General features: G+C 47.9%; 1 non-coding gene across 1 annotated transcript; it reads right to left on the bottom strand.

The window, feature by feature from the left end:
- Positions 1-1396: 1396 nt before the first annotated feature.
- TRNAW-CCA (transfer RNA tryptophan (anticodon CCA)) lies at positions 1397-1469 on the bottom strand. Its single transcript has one exon. It is a non-coding gene; the product is annotated as a tRNA-Trp (tRNA).
- Between the last annotated feature and the right edge of the window lie 21668 nt (positions 1470-23137).

The raw sequence follows: 23137 nt of genomic DNA, 5'->3' as shown, positions 1-23137 counted from the left end.
TAACTGTTGCTTCCTGACCTGCATACGGGTTCAGTCCCACACTATTTGTTGGGTACCCACTATGTACCAGCTACTGTGCTGCATGCCAGGGGTATGTTTCAGAGTAATAAGGGCACAGTCCCTGACCTCAGAGTGCTTACGGTCTAGTGCGGTGATAGTCCATAAATAAGTAAGTAAACACTAAATTAAAACGGGGGTGAAAAGGGAGTAACATTTACTTGTTATCTCACAGTTCTGCAGGTCAGAATCCTGAGTGTAGCATGACTCCATGAGTCCTCTTGTCAGAGTCTTATAATGCCAAAATCAAGGTGTTGGCAAGGCTGGGTTTCTTTCCAGAGGTTCTGAGGATGAGTCTGCTCCTAAGCCTATTCAGGTTGTTGGTCAAACTCATTTCCTTATGGGTGTAGGATTGAGGTCCCACTTCCTTGCTGGAAGCCAGTCTTTACTCACAGAGACTGCCCTCATTTTTTCTCATGCTCCCACGTGGCCTCCCTCTAGCACTGGTGGGTTGAGTCACTCCCTTGCTTTGAATGTCTCTGACCTTCCCTTCTGTCTCCAGCTGGAGAAGAGTCTCCACTCTTGAGGGCTCAAGTGATGAGTTTAGACCCACTTGGTTAATCCAGGATTATCTCCCTTTCTTAACACATTATTGACTGAGGGACTTTGGCAGACACTAATGCCTGTGGCCAGTGATTTGTTATGTAAGTGAATATTGAAACGCTCTGGTCAATAAGGTTCGGGTAACAAAAGACGTATTACTACATTTCTAGTCAATAAGCTGTTAAAAATCTGGAGTCTTCATTACATCTTCAAAGTCCCTTTTTCTGTGCAATGTAACATGTTCCCAGGATCTAGGAATTAGGGTATGGACATTCCAGGGTGAATGGTATTGTTCTGTTTACCACACCCCAGCATGCAGATACTTGAATGAATATCGTAGATCTGTCTTCCGGGTGAAAAACTAAGAACATCACAGCTGTACTTGTTACCATGATGCTGCCAGGCCCTTTCTTGTAGAAACTCTGCCCTCTCTCTCAGCTGTTGGATTACAGGTTTGGGAACTCATTCAAGACATGGAAACTGGGATCATGATTTTCCTTGGAAATAACTGACTTCAGTCTTCTGTGCATCCTTTTTTTTTTATCTTCTTTGATTATACATATTTAGAAACTCATTTGCTGACCATTTATCTATCCTGCCCAGAAACATCATGATCTATTAAGCATCTCAATGGACCCCTAAAGGTCAAGTGACCCTGGCTACCACTCTGACTTGCTGCCTATGACAGTCATTGTACCCTCCTTGCTTCTTTTTTTTTTTACTATTTATTTATTTGGCTGCACCAGGTCTTAGTTGTGGCATATGGGACTTTTCGTTGTGGCATCTGGGAATCTAGTTTCCTGACCAGGGATTGAACCTGGGCCCCCTGCATTGGGAGCATGGAGTCTTAGCCACTAGACCATCAGGGAAGCCCCTAACCCCCTTGCTTCTGATGGTTGAGAGCTGCCTGCTGGCCTCTGCTCCCGAATCCCACCATTCCCTTTGCTACCAAGTTCTGTAGCAGGGTCTCTGCCAGCCCCACCCTCAGAGGACACCACTAGAGAATCTCCCAATGACGTTGGTACCCCCTTACTGGCACCCTCATCATGGCCTTGGTGAAAGGATGGTGCACCAGGCCTTCCCAAGGAATCCAGTCATCTGATGATTTTCTGCTCTTAGGTAGTAGAGCCCCTCTAGCATTTTCACTCCTCCAAGACTTTTGATCCCTTCCTCCAATCTGCCATCTCTTCTTCATTTGCTGTGAGACAGTTTCCCCAAGCACCCAGGCAGCGTACCAAGATTGGCACCTGGGGTGCTTAACCAGAAGTTAAATGCTCTCTACCATCATGGGAGGAATGCCTTATATTGACTGATTCTCTTTTATCCAAACTTGTCCCCCTTGATCCTCCATGCTCCCCGGAGTCACTCCAAAACATACTCTCCCAATTCGAGATTTTACAATTCCTCTGGAGCCCATTGTCTCTCCCCCCTGAGCAGTTTCAGCATTTTCCCAGCTAAACCTTCTTATAGGCCTGACATCCAAGAGTAGTGGGGTGGTGGCGGGGGGACAGACGCTGGGGGAGAGGAAGGCTTATTTATAGGTAGCTCTCTTATTTGAGATTTCTGCATAAGTTTCAAGCAAAGGGGGGCTCTTCTGACAAGGAAGAGTGAACTGCTTTTGCAGGCTTGGAGGGCTCAGGGAAATCAAGGGATTTGAGGTTCTCAAGTGCCCCTTCTCAGACGTCCTCATCCCAGTTCTCAAGGTCCCCCTCCCTCACTGTCTATCAGGGCCCTGACTCTGGCGTAGACAACTTGCCTAGGCTGAGACTTCAGCTTCCTCTGAAGTTCAGTGACTTTCACAATTGAGTCTTGTACTTAGTCTCCAGCTTGGTCTGCCTTCCAGCTGGTGTCTTTTTCTAATATATAATTTTTTTATTATTTATCTATTTCTTTTTGGCTCTGCCGGGTCTTTGTCTCTATGTGGGCCTTTCTCTAATTGCAGCAAGCGCGGGCCACTCTCCGGCCGTGGTTCGAGGGCTTCTCACTGCAGCAGCTCCTCCTGTCACGGTGCACAGACTCTAGGGAGCGCGGGCTTCAGCAGTTGCAGCTCCCGGCCTTAGAGCGCAGGCTCAGCAGTTCTGGTGCACGGGCTTAGCTGCTCTGTGGCATGTGGGATCTTCCCGGATCAAGGATGGAACCCATGTCTCCTGCACTGGCAGGCAGATTCTTTACCGCTGAGCCACCAGGGTGTCTTTAAATCTTCCCAAGGAGATGCTCTGTCACATGTGGTTTTCCATGATAATGGATAGATCGGAGCCTGTCATTCTGTCTCTTCAGTGCATCCAGAGATTCAAGGGAATGGCTACTGAGTTTTCTAATTCATACAGTTTTTATTTCCCCCACGTCATTCACATGCCAGAAACACCACACAAGTTTTGTATCCTTTTCCCCCCCGAACACCCCCCAGGTGACGTTTTACCGACGGTCCTGCTGCGCTCAGCCCAGGCCCATTAATACCCCCTGCCCTCAGTAATGGGTTTCCCACTACGCTTAAAGCAGCAAGTGTTTCAGCTCAACAGTTCCAAGCTTAAAACTGCCTTCTAGGGCCACGCTGTAAACCAGGAGGTGTTTATGTATTTACATATTGAATATGTATGTTTCTCTTATCTCCCCTACTCAACTGTTAGCAGGCACCAATCTGGGTTTCCCCACATTGCTTTTGCTGAGTTGAATAGCTTTCCCTCAAAATTTATGTCCTCCCAGAACATGTGAATGTGACCTTATTTGGAAATGAGGTCTTTGCAGATGTTACCAAGTTAAGATGTGGTCAGACAGGGTCAGGGTGAACCCTAAACCCAGTGACTGGCATCCTTACAAGGAGAGGGAGAGTTAGAGAGACAGAACCACAGAAAAGATGGCCATGGGAAGACAGAGGTGAAGGCTGGATGGAGGCTGCCACAAGCCAAGGAATGCCTGGGGTGATTAGAAGCTAGACGAAGCAAGGAAGGATTCCTCCCTAGAGCCTTCAGAGGGTGTTAACACCCTTAATTTTGGATTTGTAGCATCCAGAACTATAAGAAAATTAATTCCTGTGATTTTAAGCCAACTGATTTGTAGTATTTTGTGAGAACAGCCCTAGGCAACTATACCAGGTGGCTCAGTAGTAAAGAACCCACCTGCCAACACAGGAGATGCCAGAGACTTGAGCTCGATGCCTGGGTGGGAAGATCCCCTGGAGAAGGCAATGGCAACCCACTCCAGTATTCTTGCCTGGGGAACCCCATGGACAGAGAAGCCTGGCAGGCTAATGTCCATGGGGTTGCAAAGGGTTGGACATGACTGAGCATGTGCAGACAAAGGCAACTATAGAGTACTTAACATAGCGCCTTGTATATGGTCCATTCTCAGTAAATATTGAGTGAGTGAGAATGAATGACTGAGTGAGCAATGAAGCAGTCAAATGGATTGGAAACAGAATCTGACAGGGCTTAGCCAACAGCTATGCCAGCCTCTTTGGCAACCACAGCTAATGTTTAATGGTCTCTCCCAATCCAGGCCCATCCATCCATCCACTCATTCATTATTTATCATTCATACTTACTGAGTCCCTGACTTGGGCCAGATCCGAGGCGCTGGGTAGCAATCCCATTGTAACTAAAGCAAGGATATGGGAACTGGCCTTTTTCAGTCCCCACCTCTCCACGCACCTCTGTTTTGATCGATGACTCCCCAGAAGCCACCCAACCGTGCTCACACAATAAAAGGAGAGAAGAAAATTTAATAAGATTCTAAATTGCCTTCCCTTGAATTCAAATTGCTTCATATATTATGTTCATGATAACTACTGGAGTCTCTTATTTTTTTCCTCAAGCCCCCCCCCCCCCGCTTCCATTTCTTTCTAATATGAGACAAGTTCTTGTGTTAATGAATTCTAGATTTTCATTTAATAAATGTTGTGTGGGAAGCTTCATTATTTGCAACTTCATCCATCTAAAGCAGACACATAAATGCCCCCTCTCTGAGTACCTGGGATCAATAGAGCATGATTCTCACGTACTCTGGCCCCGCGCACTGCCACCAAGAAGAATTCAGTAATTGAAAAGACCTTATAAATCAATACAGCCAAATTGAAAACTCCAGGAGAACTCCACATCATTCACTGAGGCGCTTGTTAAGACTTCTCTTTACTTTTAGAGGGGAAAAAAAAGACACTGGGAAAAGGTTGACGAGGGCAGGAGGGGGCAAAAGAAAACATATCTGTTTAATCCTAATTGGCAGAGCTCATGGAGCTTCTACTTAGCACATGGTTCTCATTTAGCTTTGATTACTTGTCCTGATAAACTTTTTTGTCTTTGCCACTACTCAAATATACGGTTCCTCCATCCGGGCCACGTAGGGATGGTTTCTGAGTCTTTTCCAGGGAGGCACCGAGAAAAAGAATTCCTCTGTTCACCATTAAGCCGGCTATGTGCTCAACAAGGCTTCCCCGTGGCTCAACAGTAAAGAATCTGCCTGCAGTGTAGCAGACCTGGGTTCGATATCTGGGTCAGGAAGATCCCCTGGAGGAAGGCACAGCAACCCACTCCAGTACCTTTGCCTGGAGAATCCCACGGACAGAGGAATCCACGGGCTGGCAAAGAGTCGGACGACTAAAGTGACTGGGCATGCATGCGCGTACTCAGCAAATGCTGTGGATTTCAGTTGAATTGCATAGATCTGAGTGACCGCTACCCTACAGTCTTTCGAGAGTGGGACTAAAGCAGAACCGCTACACAGCTCCCTTGCCTGACAGTTCTCTACTACGGCTCCAAGAGTTGAACAAAATTTATCTTGAGTGTCCACAATGCAGTTTGTTCTCTTTTTTTCCCCCCTCATCTTTGCTTCCTGATTGCAATGAGAAAATCAGCTTTAGTAATTGTAAATTGCCCACCCTGCATGGAGGGGAGTGACCTGTCAGTTGACAGTCACGCCTGGATGTTTGGATGTTTCAAAGAAGCCTCAAAGGCAACCTGCACAAACCTAAACTGATCGCCTGCATCCCCACTCCAGACCACCTCCCCCAGCCACGTGCTTCCCTTGGTGGGTCCCCGTATCCATACATCCACACAGCTCAACAGTTCCCCTGCCTCCGCTACACACCCAATAATGCACAGCCAAGCCCCCAGCTCCCCTCTCCTTCGTGTTTCCATCCACCTGTCCTGCATCTCCTTGGCCAACGCCTTCTGCCAGTCATAGGATCACTTCCAGCCCATCTCCTGCCTCTGATCTTGGCCCCATGCGCAGACCAAGGGCTCTTCCCAAACTGAATAGCTGATTGTGTCCCTTGCCTGTTTTCAGGTTCTTTGATGGCATTCCCTTTTTAAAAACTATGTATTTGTTTGTTCATTTTTGGCCGTTCGGGGCCTTTGTTGCTGCTCGGACTTTTCTCCAGCTGCAGCGAGCAGGAGCTACTCTCCAGGCGCGGTGTGCGGGCTTCTAATTTCGGCGGCTTCTCTTGCCGTGGAGCACGGGCTCTAGGTTGCGCGGGCTTCAGTCGCTGTGGCTCACGGGCCCCGTAGCCGTGGTCCCCGGCCTCTAGGGCACAGGCTCCATAGCCGTGCGCATGGGCATGGTTGCTTCGCAGTATTGGGATCTTCCCAGATCAGGGATGGAACCCACGTCCCCTGCATTGGCAGGCAGATTCCTTACCACTGGGCCACCACGGAAGCTCTCCCTTGGTTTTGATTAAGGACAAATTCTTTACACTTTATAAAGTAAAAAGACGTCTGGCCCCTGCCCATCTTTCCTACCTTGTGTTGTTTCATATCCCACCCTCCACACCACCACAAGCTCTGTCTGTCCGTCTGTCTGTCCGTCTCTCTCTCTCTCTTACACACACACCCACACACACACACACACACCCCTTGCTCATTGCCCGGCAGCTGCACTGGCCTGTTTCTCAGACATCTCCTTCCTCCTCCTTTGCACCTGCTGTTCCCTGGAAAGCCCTTCCTGACATCCTTCTACTTGCTAAGTCCTACTCTTCCTTGGGTCTCTATTTCATTGTCTCTTTCTTGGGGGACCCTTGCCTGATCCTGAAACCATTCACCTCTGATTGAGACTTGAACCTACATGCTAGGACTCAAACACAATCTAAACCCAGATTGGAACTTGAGGGCTTCTCCGACGGCTCAGCAGGTAAAGAATCCACCGGCAGGACAGGAGACCAAGGTTCGATCCCTGGGTCGGGAAGATCCCCTGGAGAAGGAAAGGGCAGCCCACTCCAGTGTTCTTGCCTGGAGAAGCCCATGGACAGAGGAGCCTGGTGGGCTACAATCCAAAGGGTCACAAAGAGTGGGACACAACCAACCTTGTACACATGTTGTTCTGTGAGTTCTCTTAGGACAGATTGGGTTTCGAACCCACGACCTTTTTTCTTAATGGTTGCTCTTTGTTGCTGCGTGTAGGCTTTCTCTAGCTGCAGAGAGTGGGGGCCACTCTCGAGTTGCGGTGTGCAGGCTTCTCATTGCAGTGGCTTCTCTTGTGGAGCACGGGCTCCAGGGCTCTCACGTTCAGTCGTTGCAGCTCACAGGCTCCAGGGTGCAGGCTCGGTAGTTGTGGGCGTGGGCTTAGTTGCCCCAAGGCATGTGGGATCTTCCCAGACCAGGGATGGAACCGGTGTCCCCTGCATTGCAAGGCAGATTCTTAACCTCTGGACCACAAGGGAAGCCCAAACCCATGGTCTTTTAATTGGAATCACTCACCGGGTGTCTGGATTTGAGGCTCAGGTTCTTTGTGTCTCAGCACAGAAGGAATTCAGCCAAGAAGCAAAATGATAAGTGAGAAATATATTAATATAGCACACTTGTGAGAGATGCAGGCAGGCGAGGGGTCTCTGCCCCAAGGATTAAGTGGGCTACAGTTTTATAATCAAAGGAAAGTGGGAGAGGGAGGGAAGACCACCTTCTTCAAGTAGACATCAGGCTTACATCACCAGCTCCTCCTTCATATGGGGCAGGAGAGTGTCTGACCCCATGAGGTAAAAGCAGGATTATCATAGTACTTATTCAAATCAGTAGAGGAGTTGTGACATTTTTCTTTCACCTGATGGTCTGGATCATATCTCATGCTTTTGTTTATGGCTTTATAGTTAAGCAAACCTGCTTCATTGAATGATGTTTCAGTAGCTTTCTTAAGCAATCATTAACCTACAGTGGTCTCCCGAAGTTTCCAGTTTCCCTTTCTAGCCGTAATCCCCTACTGGGACGTCTACAACAACCTGTATCACTGTCCATTTTATCCCTATCAAAGAGGGGGAGTGAAATCTTGTACTTTGCATCCTGTACCAAAAAAGGGGGAGGGGGAATACAGAAATAAGGAAGGAAAATGGTTTATTATCAATTAAAACCTTTCCCCTTCCAGTGCCAACTCCCATAATAATAAAGTAGATTTAGGGTCTAGTTTTAAATATTTGGAAGGCTTTCAGACATACGCCTTGCTTTGTCTTCTCTGCCCAGTCCTGAAGCCTGTATCTGCCTGGTGTGCAATCCACATAGCTTCCCTGTGGGGCTCCACAAGGAGCCCTAAACACAGAGAAGGTCTAGGCAGAATTTAAGATGACACAGTTAGTGTGGCACAATTTCCCCCTGTGTCTTGTAAATCTTTGTTTCAGTTTTGTTTCCCTTTAAGGGCACATTCTCTCCCCTTCCAGACATGTTTTGCATTAGCCACTGTACCCTTTAAGACTTTCTTAGTTGCAAGTGAAAGAAACTAAGCAAAAGGTGGAATTTATTTTCACCCTTCAGTAAATGTTGGTTGTTGCTGCTGCCCCTGCTGTTGTTGTTGTTGAAGGTGAGACTTGATTGGGTTTCAGGAACAGCTAGATCCAGGAACTGGTAGCTGGATAAATGTCTTTATCTCTGTCCTTTGCTCTTTTCTACTTCCATTTCAGTGGGGTCTCTTTCACTTGTAAGTGAAACCCAAGTCACCAACTTTAGCCAAAAAAAAAGTGGTGTGTGTGACTGTGTGGGGGGGGGGGGCTACTTATTATCTCATATAACCGTGACTTCAGATACTCCTTCATGTAGGAACAAAAACTATGTAAGTTACACACTCACCCTGGAAGCAGAGTGTGGAATCAGTTCTACCCAACCCACATGAACTAAGAGTGGGAAACAGGTGGTTCTTTCCAAAGCAAATCAGGGAGTTGTCACTGAAAGAGGTACAAGGGATTCTAGGTAAGAAGAAATAGCACTCCGTTGACCACAGTTCAACTCTGTCCTCATTCTGCTCCTTTTCTCACTCTCCCGTCTCACTCTCTTGCTCTGAAAATTGGCTTCTTCAAACACACTGATCTTTATGATGGTGCACATGGCTGCCAACAGATCGCAAATCCACTTGGCCTGACTCTCAAGCCTAAGCCTCAAAGTCTCAGTGAAGGGTCCTGTATCAGTCATCTACTGCTGCATAACAAGTTACCCCAAAACTGAGTGGCTTAATACAACAACAACTTCGCATGTATTATTTCACATAGTTTCTGTGGGTTAGGGATCCAGGGGAAGCTTAACTGAGCAATGGTTGCTCAGGGTTTCTAATACACTGGAAATCATTTGCAGGTTTGACTGGGTCTGGGGAATCCATTTCCAAAATAGTTCACTCTAGGTTGACAAGCCTGTGCTGGTTTTGTTGCTGTTCCTCACCATGCAGGCCTCTCTATGGGCTGCTTGGGTGTTGGTTTCCCCTGAAGAAGGTGATCCAAGACAGGGAACATCAGGCAGAAACTACCCTTTTTATGATCAGTCTCCAAAGTCACATACCATCATGCTACTAATTAAGCCACTAAGTCCAGCCCATGTTCAAGAGAAGGGGAATTCTTCAACTCTTGAAAGAATATCAAAGGACTTGTGGATATACATGTAAACAACCACAGAACTGATGGGTCCTTCTTGGGTTCATTTTTCCATCCAGTTTCATCAACTGTGATCAGAGACAGTCATGTCATAATATGACTGCTCCCTCCGTAATCTCGTGGAAATGGTGGGAAAGAAGTTTCTAGAAACGAGAACTGCAGAGGAGAACAAAGGGCTGTTTTCCTCCAGTTCTAGAGAGAAATATTCCCAGGGAAGGATTCTGATTGCCTCAGCTTGCATTACGTGCCCCTCTCAAGAGCCATCAATCACAGTTGTCAAGGGGTAGGGATGGTGTCAAGAAAGGGTCCCAGATGGTCATGCATGATGGTGTCTATACTGCATGACTCTGGACAAGGCACTTCATCTATTTATATCTTAGTTTCAACATCTGCTAAATAGGGTTTGAACGCTTTCTGCATTGAGTTGTTATGACTATTAAATTAGGCAATATCTGTAAAGCACAATGTTTAGCTACATGAAAATCTATTAAGATCCTTACTGCTACAAATACATAAAACTCATCTCAAACTGGCATTTTAAAAAGAGTAATATATAATTGGAAAGTCTCAAGGCCCACTCTTCATTTCTAATCCTCTTGGCCCTTGGATGATGTCATCCACAAAAAGGCTTTCCTCGTAATAGCAAAATAGTTGCAGCTGTTCCAGCTCTCATGTTCAAAACTCACACAGGCCACAAAGGAAGAATGTCTTCCTCCCAACACTACAAGCAAGAGCCTTGGCATTCACTTTGATTGGACTGAGGTCACATGCCCACCCCTGAACCAATCAGTGTCCAAGGAAATGAAATGAGCTAATTAGCTTCAGCCAAAATCTACCTTCAGTGTTTGGGGCTGAAATCAGTCTCCCAGGAACACAAGAGAGCTAGAATGAAAATCAGGTCCTGTAGAAAAGAGGGAAGGAGAAAAGTACTGCTATAGGCCAAGGTCAACTTATCTGCCAGATCCAGTCCACTGCCTGCTTTTGTAAACAAAGTTTTATTGGAACAGACCGAGAATCATTGACCTACATGTTGTCTGACTGCTTTTGTGTTACAACAGCAGGATTAAGCAATTGCCACAGAGCCTAAAATATTTGCAATCACCTGCAAAGCCTAAAATACTTAACTGTCAGACCCCTTATAGAGGAAAATTTGCAGACCCCTGCATATAAGCAAACAAAAAATTACCATCGCAACAGTACTTAAAAAAAATATTCCTTTAACTTCCCCCACACCCCCGCCGCATCCCTTCTGTTTTGAGCAACATCATGGCAAGCGTGCAGAGCAGGCATCTGTAGGCAGGAGAATCCTCCCAGGGTCCATCAGCGCACACCCCATTGCCAGTGACTAAACGCAGAAGCCTGTGAATTCAAATCAGGCGGAGGACTGGGCTGAGAAGAGCCTTCAGAGCTGTTGGAGCGTGAGGGCTCTGACTCCGTTCATTACCCGTCTCGGAACTTCACCATTCGACGATCAACAGCCCGCAGCCTGCATGGCGCTGGCAGCCCAGGAGCTGCGGGTTCTGATTTTTCCCCTGTGATAAATGGGGAGCAATCTCCAGGAGCTCTAGCCCGGAAGACAGCCCTAGTTAAATTACTTTATCGCCCAGCTGAGAGATGGCCAGTCTGCAGGAGATGTACTCGGACAGCATGCTAACTAGAGTCAGTATCAGCGCCCAGGCGCTTCCTCAGAGCAACAGAACCCTCCCTCCTCCTGCTCCGCAAAGAGCAGAAGAACTCCACCCTGGGATGGGCCTGGAGGAGCTACACTCCCAGGCTACTTGCACAGTAAAGAAGACTGGGGGTTTGCATAGTCAGTGCTCACCTACATGCACACATCCTGCAAGATCACTGCCTTCAAGCTTGTTGAGGGGCAGAGAACTTGAACTTCATGGCATCCTTACAGACACCCAAAATGCAGGTCCATAGAGCTTAGCAGAAAGCTCTAGAGCTGTGGCTAAGTGCACAGGCATCAGAGAGAAACAGGACAGGGTTTCAAAACCCAGCTCCTCAATTTACTACCCATTGGGCAAGTGTCTCTGGCTGGGATCCCACAGAAATTTATTCTGAGACAAGGGCTCAAGTGCAAGTAGCTGATTTGGAAGGTGACCTCTTGAAGCACCAGCCAGGGGCTGGGAAAGAGAAGGAACCAACGCAGGACGAGTTTCATGGAAGCCATCAAGGGATCTTGTCCAGGGAGCAAATGGCAGCTCATCTAAGGAGCAAGAGGGCCAGGGGACTTATCTACAGGTCTTTATTTGAGACCTGTCCCCTGGGGGCATTAATTCCCTGGCACTGCTGGCCTGTTATGCCTGTGGTCGCTGGAGTCCTGTGAGAGCCTTCAGGCAAAGAGCTGCCCACGCTGGGGGTCGGAAGACCAGGAACCCTGAAAGGGTGAGACCCGAGAGGCAGGTGCAAAGGAGCACCAGCAACATTTGCTCCAGCAACAACCTAACCTCTCTGAGACTCGGCTTCCTTATCTACAAAATGCAATGATATCTAAGAGCCTGGCGTTGCTTTGAGGGATAAAGACAATACCATAAGTTAAAATATTCAACACAGTGCCCGGCACTAGGAACCATTCAGTAAGTGATAGCTCTGTTTACAAGACCCAGCCTGCAAAATCAAATATACAATGAATGCTGTGCTTGTATTTTTCATCAACTCTGAGCCCCTTCCTGTAGAGTCAACAAGAAATTCAATCTCTATATTTTGGGATGATCCTTCCCTCTCTAAAGTTACGTTGGAATCTGAGAGGCCTAACACGGGGCTCAGGAAACAAAGGCCAGGCCTCTGGCCTCCAGTCCCCCACTGACCCTGACGGTCTGCCATCCAGCCCTTACAGAGCTGTTTAAGCTTGACTGGAGGAACCAAGAGCCCCCGTATCCAGGGTCCATCTTTCTTCAGGGAGCCCCAGCCGTTCCACACCTCCCCATCCTGGCCCCCAGCGGGGCTCCAGCCGTCGCCCATGGCACCTACAGAGCTCCAGCCAACCCCTTCTAGTGCTGAGGAATCTCTCTCTCACTCTCTCCTGCCTTTTCCCCACACCTCAAAGTCACTCCTCTCCTTCCCCCTTTTTGAGACATCAGCCAAGAGTGGCCAACTGGAGGATGAACAGAATGGACCAAGTTTCCTCTCGGAGATAACAAATGCCTTCTTGGAATGGGCTGCCAGCATTATCTGAGCTGCCCGTCCTTGACTTATAAATGGTGACGGGCTGTAATAGGAAGAGCATCAAAGCCCAGCATTCTCCTACAGCATCCCTGAAATCTCTCATCAACCAAGTCCTCTGCCTGAGGTGGATTCACAGACCTTTAAATATGTATTTATTTATTTGACTGTACCAGGATCTTCAGTTGCAGCATGCAAGGCCTTTACTTGCATCACGTGGCATCTAGTTCCCTGACCAGGCATTGAACCCAGGCCCCCTGCATTGGGAGCACAGAGCCTTAGCCACTGGACCACCAGGGAAGTCTCATCACAGACTTTGTATGCAGGTCACTGGCTGCAGAGTAGGTTTGACTCTCTCTGGGACAGTTCTGCCTGCACAGGGCTGCTCTTGCAGTTTGTCGCACTGTCTAACGAGACACAGGAGAGAGAAATGGAAACAAACCATCCCTGAACACCAGTAGTAGCAGTCGTCACTTACAGATGTGAGAGCTGGACCATAAAGAAGGCTGAGCACCAAAGAATTGATGCCTGCAAATTGTGGTGCTGGAGAAGACTCTTGAGAGTCCCTTGGACAGCAAGGAGATCAAACCAGTAAATCGTAAAGGAAGTCAAGCCTGAATATTCATTGGAAGGACTAATGCTGAAGCTAAAGCTCCAATACTTTGGCCACTTGTTGAGAAGAACTGACTAACTGGAAAAGACCCTGATGCTAGAAAGATTGAGGGCAAGAGAAGGGGTGGCAGAGGATGAGATGGTTAGATAGCATCACTGACTCAATGGACATGAATTTGAGCAAACTCCAAGAGATAGTGAGGGACAGAGGAGCCTGGCGTGCTGCAGTCCATGGAGTTGCAAAGAGTCAGACATGATTTAGCAACTGAATAACAACAAACAGTAGCAGACGTTGTCTGTCTGCCTGTCCATTCTCTTTCCCCCTTTCCTCATAGTATCCAACACGGAGGAGAATTTAAAAATAACTTTCATGATTATTTTCCTGTGCAAAAAAAAACACAAAGGAGTATCTCAAGGAATTATACTACCTCATAAAATTCTGTGCTAAATCCACTATCATCTCATACCAAACTCTACTACAAGTCAGTAGCAAGAGCCAGTGATCTAGCAGGAAAATGACGGAAGGAAAAGCCAAAACTATAAATTCTATTCATTCAGGATTTGGTTTTTTTTTTTCCCCCTAAGAATTGGAAACAAGTTGATTTTTGTAGAGGGGAATGTCTGCTATTCAGTAAGAGCAGTCACATATGCCATTCTAAAGACACCACCCTGCTTTGAAACAGAGCTGTGTTATATCTCTGAAAGTGGCCAGATGCCTGGCTTCTCAAAACAAAGAAAATAACTTGTTTTCCCAAGAGAATGAGAGAGTGATCCAGGAAAATATCACCTTGCTTCATCCCCATCAAAAGTATCAAATGCATGGAAATTTAGTGCAGATAATTTGCATCTATTGGGGACTTTCAGCATTTCAAAATGGTTTCACTTCAGTTACTACATTATGCAAGGCTGCTAGTGTCAGAAACCCAACTCAAAGTGATTAAGCTTTAAGGAGAATTTACTGTCTGGTTTAACTTGGAAATTCAAGCGTGACTTGATCCAGGTTCTCACAAGATAGCGCAAGGCTTGGTTCTTTTCTGTTTGTTCCCTTAGGGGAGGTATTTACCAGGGAAGAGCAGTTTCCCTGGAGGCTCAGTCAGTAAAGAATCTGCCTGCAGTGCAGGAGACCCGGGTTCAATCCCTGGATCGGGAAGATCCCCTGGAGAAGAGAATGGCAACCTACTCCAATATTCTTGCCTGGGAAGTCCTAGGGACAGAGGAGCCTGGTGGGCTAACAGCCATGGGGTCACAAGAGTCAGACATGACTTAGCGACAAAACCACAACCACCTACCCCAGGGTAAATGACTGACAGGAGCTCCTTGCTGTTTACCGTCCCACCAGCAAGGGGCCCAAGAAGAAAAAGAATGCCTCTGTTAGTAACTCTCTTAGAAGTCCTGGAATTCACTCTGATTGGACCAGCTCTGTGGTCACATGCCTTACCTGAACCAATCATTGTCCTGGGGGATGCAATATGTGCTCTGATTGGCCAGGCCTACCATTGTCTATCCAGGAACCTGGAATGGGGTTAATCCAAACCCCTTTGATTAAGAGCAGAGATGGCTTCCCATGATAAATGAGAGTGATGTTTCCAGAAGAGAAGAAAGTTATGCCAGACAGGCAGTCATGACTGATCCCCCACAGGCTCCCGAGCTATCATCTGATTCTCAAGGGATGACGATTCCAAAAAATGATAATTTGAACTTTCTCAAACTCAAAGTCATGTACACTTATTGTAATAGTTAACTTTATAGAAAGAGAAACTGAGGTTCAGAAGGATCAAATAACATCCAAATTCTCAGCCTGTCTGACACCTAAGTGGGGCTCCTTAAACCACAGAGCAGATCTGGTTACTGCCTTTTCTTACAAAGACCATTTACAGGCCCAGGGGTCATTTTCAGGATTGTCCAAACTCTTCTACTGCGTGTATAAGCCAATGGAACTAGTGTTCCTCACCCCTCTCTCCCACAACCCAGGGAAAGCAAATTTCAGGAGCCTGTTTACAGCCCCCCACTGAGCCGGCAATTCTGTGTTGGGGCCAAAGCAGGAGAATCACCTGAGCACTTTGAAAAAAGGTGGACCCCTGAGCTCAGCCCCACACACACCTGTGAAATCAGGCTGTGACACCCAGCCTCCAAGACGGTCCCCTGTGATCCCTGCCTCCCATGGATCCCTGGTGTTCACATCCTCATGTGTCATCCCCTTCTACCTGGAACAGGCCCGACCTGTTATCTTAGTCACCAACAGCTGCTGTAGCAAAAATACCATAGCAGATGTCCAGTCACTAAGTCGTGTCTGACTCTTTGCAACGTCATGGACTGCAGCACACCAGGCTCCTCTGTCCTCCACTGTCTCCCTGAGTTTGCCCGAATTCACGTCCATTGAGTCAGTGATGCTATCTAATCATTTCATCCTCTTCCATTCCCTTCTCCTCCTGCCCTCAATGTTTCCCAGAATCAGGGTCTTTTCCAATGAGTCAGCTCTTTGCATAGGGTGGCCAAAGTATTGGAGCTTCAGCTTCAGCACCAGTCCTTCCAATGAATATTCAGGGTTGATTTCCTTTAGGGTTGATCGGTTTGATCTCCTTGCAATCCAAGGAACTCTCAAGGGTCTTCTCCAGCACCACAGTTCAAAAGCATCAACTCTTTGTATATAAACAACAAACATTTCTAACAGTTCCAGAGTTTGGGAAGTCTAAGATCAAGGCATCAGAGCTCACTTCTGGAGTCACAGATGACTGTCTTTTTGCTGTGCTGTCATCTGGCAGAAAAAAAGCAGGGGAGTCCTCTGGGGTCCCTTATGCACGACACTGATTCCATCCATGAGGGCTCCACCCTCATGCCCTAATTAGTTCCTGAAGCCCCCACTACTATTACCATCACACTGGGGATTAAGGTTTCAGCATATGAACTTGGGTTGGGACACACACATTCAGTCCGTAACATCTGTGTAACCAGCAGGCTATTGTGGAAGTAATGGAGTGACTTCTGAGGCCAAGCCAGAAGAGACGTTACACCTTCTTCTGCCTTGCTCTCTCTTGGCTCACTTGTTCTGGGAGAAGTCCGCCACCGTGTCACAAGGAGCTCTCCGAGAGCCAGCTCAGACGTGACAGCCGTGGGAGAGCCACCTTGGAAATGGGTCCTCCAGCCCTAGCCAAGCTCTGACCCACACCTTGACCACAGCCTCATGTGAGACCCCAAGCCAGGACCAACCAGCTCAGACACTCCCCAGTTCCTGACTCTCCAACATTATGTGAGGCGAAGATTCACTGTTGCTATTTCAGTCATTAGTTTGGGTGTCACTTGTTACGCAGCAGCAGATGGCTGCTGCACAAGGTAAACCTGGGAATCTGCATTTATAAAGCCTCCTGGGGGAGTGAGATGCACACTCCAGTCATCTGGCCTTCAGTCCCCAAGTTCTGGGGAGAAGAAAACACACCCTGTCTCTCAAGGGCGAATGAGCACCCTGAGATCTGGAGCTGCCCAGCTCTCAAGTTTGGTTTTTTTTCTCCCAACCTGCAAGGCTACATTCTGTTAACACACAGTTGCCTTTCAATCCTCTCTAGAGTATTTAAGAGCTCTATCTGCATCTTCAACATTTGGCCTTTTAGCATCTCCCTGAGAACCACAGATAGGTAGTTTTCTCTTCTGCTCACCACCTGCTCACATCCAGAATTAAGAGACAATCTTTCTCAAAGGTAGACTTCAGGCTCATTCTCAGAAAGCAGAAAATGAATGTAATATCTTGCATGAAGGCTTTCCCAGCTTTGATTTGTAAAAATGTGTGAGTTGACTCTACTCCAGGAACACTATTAAATATGCATTTATGTTTCATTAATTCGGCAATATTTACTGAGCACCTACTACATGCCAGACATTCCTGTAGGTGCTGAGGACATGGGGGGGTGGGAAAAAAAAGTCAAGACTATAGGAATCACACTCTGGTGCACATGTGCATAGGAAAAAGCCTAAAAAAGACTTTTAAAAGTGATGATGGTTACCCAGAGGATTGAGATAATAGCAGATTTTCTTTTTTTTTTTTTACATTTTGTGTTGCTTATAATATTTGCATTTGGGGAAAAAAATAGATGGTTTGAAAGAAGATAGTTGCGGGTGTATGCCCATGTGAAAAGAATCCATTACAGAAGAATATGCAGAGTCTGCTATTTGGAGTAAATATATACATTGTGTGTGTGTGTGTGTGTGTGCGTGCGTGCATGCACGTGCGCATGTGTGTATGTGTTGCTAATGTAATTTTGGACTGGAGAAATAGAAGAAGTTTATATTTAATTTTCTTTTTGCCCTTCTGTGTTTTCCAAGAGTTATGTGTTGAGCACACACAGTTCGCTATAAATAGTGAAGGGGGGATGTTATTTACCAACCAGTACTTGCTACCTAGCCCTAAGATCTTCTATCCCTTGGTTTATCAGAATCCCTGAAATTTCTCCAAGTCCCTCATATGATTCAACATTGTGTTCACGGAGGCTCCTGTTAGAACGCTTAGGAGAAACAGCATGCTGAGCTCTTGTCATCTGTGAAAACAAAACATGAACGAGGGACTCCAATACTGAGCTGTTGTTGAGGGGGAAGGAGGAGCCCTCCCCGGCTCGGGGACACACGAACGCCTAGGGCAGGCGATGGGCGAAGTCTGGACCAGTGTGGAATCCCAGTGGCGAATGAGGGCTCTCCGTTCTGACAGTAGGAAGGAGGTGGCCAGATGAGAGATGGGAAGAGAGAAGCCCCCACCCATCCACACCCCTCCACCGACCCCACCAGCACAACAGTTAGCAGTTATCCTGGGGACGATGTCAGAGCTAATGAACAGACTAATGAACAACCCGTTTGCGTTTACCTGTCAGAGGGTTTGTCTGTAGTGAACAGCTCTATCCAAGTAGCCGCAGCTCCATCTGGTAGTAACATCCCTGTCCCCATCACAGCCTCCAGAGCTGAACATCACAGCATCACCCATAACACTCATTCACCCATCACTCTCTCATTCTAGCAGCAGAATTGTCAACCCAGAGGAGGGAGAGGGGTCACAGGAGGAAACTCAGTGAACACTCACCTCCAGGCTGCCAGCTAGCCTTGACCTAGACCATCTGGAGCAGGGGCATGTTAACACGTTGGGTGGTGAGACTGTTTTATGTTCAATACAAACCTCCCACGAGGAGGTATTCATTAGTTACTGACTCCGTCATCTAGGCTCCTGTTTTATTAGACTTTTAAAGACCACAGGAGAAAGGAGATATACAGGTCTAGAAATTTCACTCATCCTCTTTCAATCATGCATCTAGTATATTTTCCTAATACCAGGGACTGGGGTTCAGATGCAAAATTCCTTGTAGATTTAACAAGTTTGAGAACATCTTGAACTTTCGAGAACATGCAGTTAGTTTTTGAATTGTGAAAATAAACACATGCCTGTTGTAATGTGCTGGAAGTTTAAAGAAAAAGTCAATAATCTCCCCTACTCCATTCTTCAAGCCCACTCCTGTGAAGTTACCAATATTAACAGATTAGAGTTCCTTTCTCTGTGCCTGTTTTCCTTACGAAAAGGGGGATAATACCACACATGATTCTCCAACTTGCCTTGTTTCACTTCATTTTGTTTTAAAGATATTCCATCAGAGTGACACAGAGATTGACCTTGTCCTTTTTCATAGCTGCATAGTATTCCATAGTGTGGATGTGATATTGTTTGTTGGACAGGTCCCAGACTGATGGGCAGTTAGGATATCTCCAGGTGAGGCGAAGATCCATTAAACATCCTTGGACATAACCAGGATTTCATGAATGTTTAAAAAGAGGTTCCCCAGTTGGGACTGCTGAGTTCCAGTGTGCACAACTCACAGTGACAGAGAGTTCCTTGATGCCCCAGCTCATGGGAACTTTCCCAGGGCCTCTGGTCAGTCACCCCTAGTTAGAGACCCAGGTTTCATCCCTGGGCCAGGAAGATCCCTTGGAAAAGGGAATGGCTACCCACTCCAGTATTCTTGCCTGGAGAATCCCCATGGGCAGAGGAGCCTGGCAGCTACAGTCCATGAGGTCACAAAGAATTGGACATGACTGAACAAGTAACACACACTGGTCAGTCACCCCTAGTTAGGGAATAAGATTACTCTTCTTTCCCCTCTCCTAGTGAGGTTCCTAAGCCCCCTGCCCTCTCTTTAGGGTGCTGGAGACTTGCCAGAATAATCACGTGGCAGATTGTTCCCAAAAGATGGGTCAGAAAGTCAGTCTCCTCCCCTGACCCCAACCAAGGCTGTTCGCTCAGCCGTGGCCCTCTCCTCCCTGGTCATCATGCTGGAGGCCGCTGCCTCCCAGGCCCTGCTGCTCAGGACAGCCTTCAGAGCCATCCTCCCGTCCCTCTGCCCCGTGTCCTCATCCATCCCACACGTCAGTCCACTTTGGTGGCATCAGACAGGGGAGGAGAGGGCCTTCAGAACCACAGCGAGAGCAGGGAGGGAGGAGAGGGACCAGCCCGCAAAGGGACGCGGGCTTCCTGCTGCCATCCTGCCCCACTGCTTTCCAAGCTCCCGAAGTTCACGGTGCCTGAACTTGTTATCCTCGAAGCCTCCCTCCGCCAGACATGATGGTCGTGCATATTTCACAAGGGAGACACAGGGACCAAGGCGAGACAAGGTCGTGATTCAGCCAGCATCCCTTAACAAGTCAGTAGCGGAGACAGGGCGACCTCCCAGACCTCTGACATCACAGTCTCCACCGAAGCCCGTTCCTCCTGCCCTCCCGGGAGACTGAGGCATGGCAATATTAACTGTGATAGAAAGGCTGATATTAAAACAGAACTGGGCCTAAATGAAGACAGACAGGTTCAAATCTATCACCCTTACGCCCCATCAAGTCAACCTGTCAGCAAGTCCTGTTGGCTGTTCTTTCAAGATGTACGGGGAATCCAGCTCTCCCTTTCTACTGAGGCTACCTGGGGCCCAGGCGTCATGATTTCTACAGCTTCCTCCTCCCTCTCTCCCAGCTTCCAGCCTGGTGTCTCCCCCAGCCAGCCACTCCTTTTTGCACGGCAGCCGGAGTCCTCTGTTTAAAATATAAATGGGATCACGTGTGTCTCCCCAGCTTGGAGCCTCCAGCAAATGACTTCTGCTCACACTTAAAATAAAATCCTCATTTCTCACCATGGTCTGCAGGGCAGGACAAAATCTGCCTGCCCTCCAGACCTCTCCCCTGCAGTATTCCCCTCGCTCACCTGTGCTGCCTTCTGCTGTTGGAAGGAAGCTCCCCCTCCCAGCTCTCTGCACCCCACCCCAGGGCCTTTGCTTGCAGGCTCTTCTCTCTCCCTGGAATTCCCAGCCTGCCCACCCCACCCGCCATCCTCCAGGTGTCTGCACAGTAGGCTCTTTCTCCCCTTCAGGTTGCAGCTCAGATATCACCTCCTCCAAGAGGTCCTCCCTGATTCACATAAAACCCCTCCCTTCTTATCAGCTGGGTGACTCTCTTAAAGAACTCTTTACCACTTAAACCTTGTTTACCAGTCTGTTCATTGATAGTCTGTCTTCCCAGTGCACCATTCAGATACTGCTGGGTCAAGGAGCAGGTCTATTATATCCCAGCACCCAGTACTTAGTAGGTGCTCCATAAAGACCTGAGAAGAAAAGACAGAGAGACTGGGCCCTGGAGGGAGGAAGAGAGAGAAAGGCACACCCCTGTGGGATCCACATGGTAACGTCCATTGTTGCTGTTGTGTTCAGTCGCTTAGTCATGTCCAACTCTTTGTGACCCCATGGACTGCAGCACGCCAGGCTTCGCTGTCCTTCCACTACCTCCTGGAGTTTGCTCAGACTCATATCCATTGAGTCGGTGATGCCATCCAACCATCTCATCCTCTGTCTCCCCCTTCTCCTCCTGCCCTCAGTCTTTCCCAGCATCAGGGTCTTTTCCAGTGAGTTGGCTCCTTGCATCAGGTGGCCTAAGTATTGGAGCTTCAGCTTCAGCATCAATTCTTCCAATGACTATTCAGGGGTGATTTCCTTTAGGATGGACATGCCTGTCACCAAACACCCAAGTAAGAGTCAGTTAAACAAATGGGCCAGCAGGCTCTGAAGCTGGTCCCACCCCTCCATCGACTGCACCTAGGGGGTGTCATTTGTCACTTGGCTTGGCGCCCCCTGGTGAGTCTGGTCCTGGCATATTTGGGTCAGTCAAGATTTTTCCTAATGAAATGGATGGAGACTCAGCAGCCATTGTCTCTTGGAAGCTTCTAGCATCACTGTGAATGCCTCTCTCTGAGTTGGGTTTGTGGCTCTTCCTTGACTCACATTACATGGCATTAATGAGAAGAACAGCCAGCGTTTATAGACTTCTGTCTCCCAGGGTCTGATCCTATACTGAAATGCTTTAAACATGTCATATCTCCATGACCGTGCTGTAGGAGACAGACCATTTCATCCCCATTTTACAGATGGGGAAATTGAGGTTTCAGGTACTTCCTAACTAGTCCCAGGTCACAGAGCTGCTCAGTGGGTGAGTTGAGATTCAGACGTAGGCGGGCTGAGTACACAGTCAGTGCTTTCACTACACGGGGTACGTCCTGGCACTGGGGAGGCCACAGGCTGAGTGACGTCTCCAAGACTCCCAGCTGGTTTCTGCCTTAATTATCTTGACCCTGGAGCCTTGGGTCCTGGGGTCCACAGGGGACCATGTCACAGTGAACTGGAGTCCTACTGTCCTGTGTCAGGAACCTCTTCCCTTTCCTCCACAAGGAGCAGGGACCCAGGTCCAACCAAGCGTGGTTGATTCCTGCAAACCCCACTTTATCCCTCCAGCAAGGAGAAGGCAGTATTGATTCTGCAGGCTCCAGGGATGGTAAATTCACCCCTGTCAGGCAGGCTCTGCCAGGCAGGGGTGCAAACAAAGCACTCCAGGACCTAAATCTAGTAAACCTGGGAGACGTGGCAGTGAGGATTGTTGCCGGGAGGGCGGGCCAGGGGCCGGGAGAGATTTATGGGATGCCGGCAAGAGAGAGAGATGGGGGTGGCTTAGCTCATTCTTCTGCCAACCCCAGATTTACACGCTCCAGACCTAGTTCCCTGCCCCCACGGGACCTCCGGGACCTTTCAGCCTCTCCTCCTGGCCTTGGGACAATTCATCACACAGAGAGGAAGCCGAGTGTCATGTATCACTGTGGGTATGAGTGTGCTCGAATCTGTGTGTGATTTGTGTGTCTTTCTGTGTTGGCTTCAGTGTGTTTGTGTATCTCTGTGTATGCATGCATTCGAGTTTCTATCTATGGCTCCATCTTTCAAATATATATCAGTATCCCTTAATTTTTTTAACAAGTTTTCTGGCTGTGCCATGTGACATGTGGAATCTTAGTTTCCCAACCAGGGATTGAACCTGTGCCCCCTGCATTGGAAGCACAAAGTCTTAACTAATGGACAGCCAGGGAAGTCCTTGTATCCCTTTCAAATAGTAGCCTGCTGGGAATTTGCTACAAGGTCCACATCCCCCTCCTCTAAGGAACATCGTGAAGCCTCATCTTTCCTTCCTTCTCCTCTGCTAAGTTTAGTACAAATCTTGGAAGTGGTCTCTGGTTATATTTGGGGATAAATGAGAACCTGTGGTTGTGACATGCCAAGAAAAGGGGCTGGGTGGTCCCAAGCCCCTAGCTGGCGAATACCCTCCTCCTTCCTTCCTGCTAGTCAGTTCTTGTTTAGAGCAAAGATGTTTAGATCCTGCAAATATTGTCATTTTTTACAGCCCATACAGCCCCTTGATTCTTTTCCCCGCTTGAATGACCTGGAAGCTGCACAGTGAAATGGCAGCATTACAAAATCAAAGCAGCCCAAGTCCTTGAACCACCACACTGGAGGGCCAACAGACCCTCATCAGAATTTGGGGAGAAAAGATAGAACTTTGCTGCATGAAGCCCCAGCCCTGTTTGGGTTTGTTTGTTACTGCAGCCTT

The sequence above is a fragment of the Odocoileus virginianus genome, chromosome 12, assembly GCF_023699985.2.
Source record: "Odocoileus virginianus isolate 20LAN1187 ecotype Illinois chromosome 12, Ovbor_1.2, whole genome shotgun sequence".
NCBI lineage: Eukaryota > Metazoa > Chordata > Mammalia > Artiodactyla > Cervidae > Odocoileus > Odocoileus virginianus.
The sequence above is the reverse complement of the archived record's forward strand: the minus strand, read 5'-3'. Positions and strand labels throughout refer to the sequence as shown.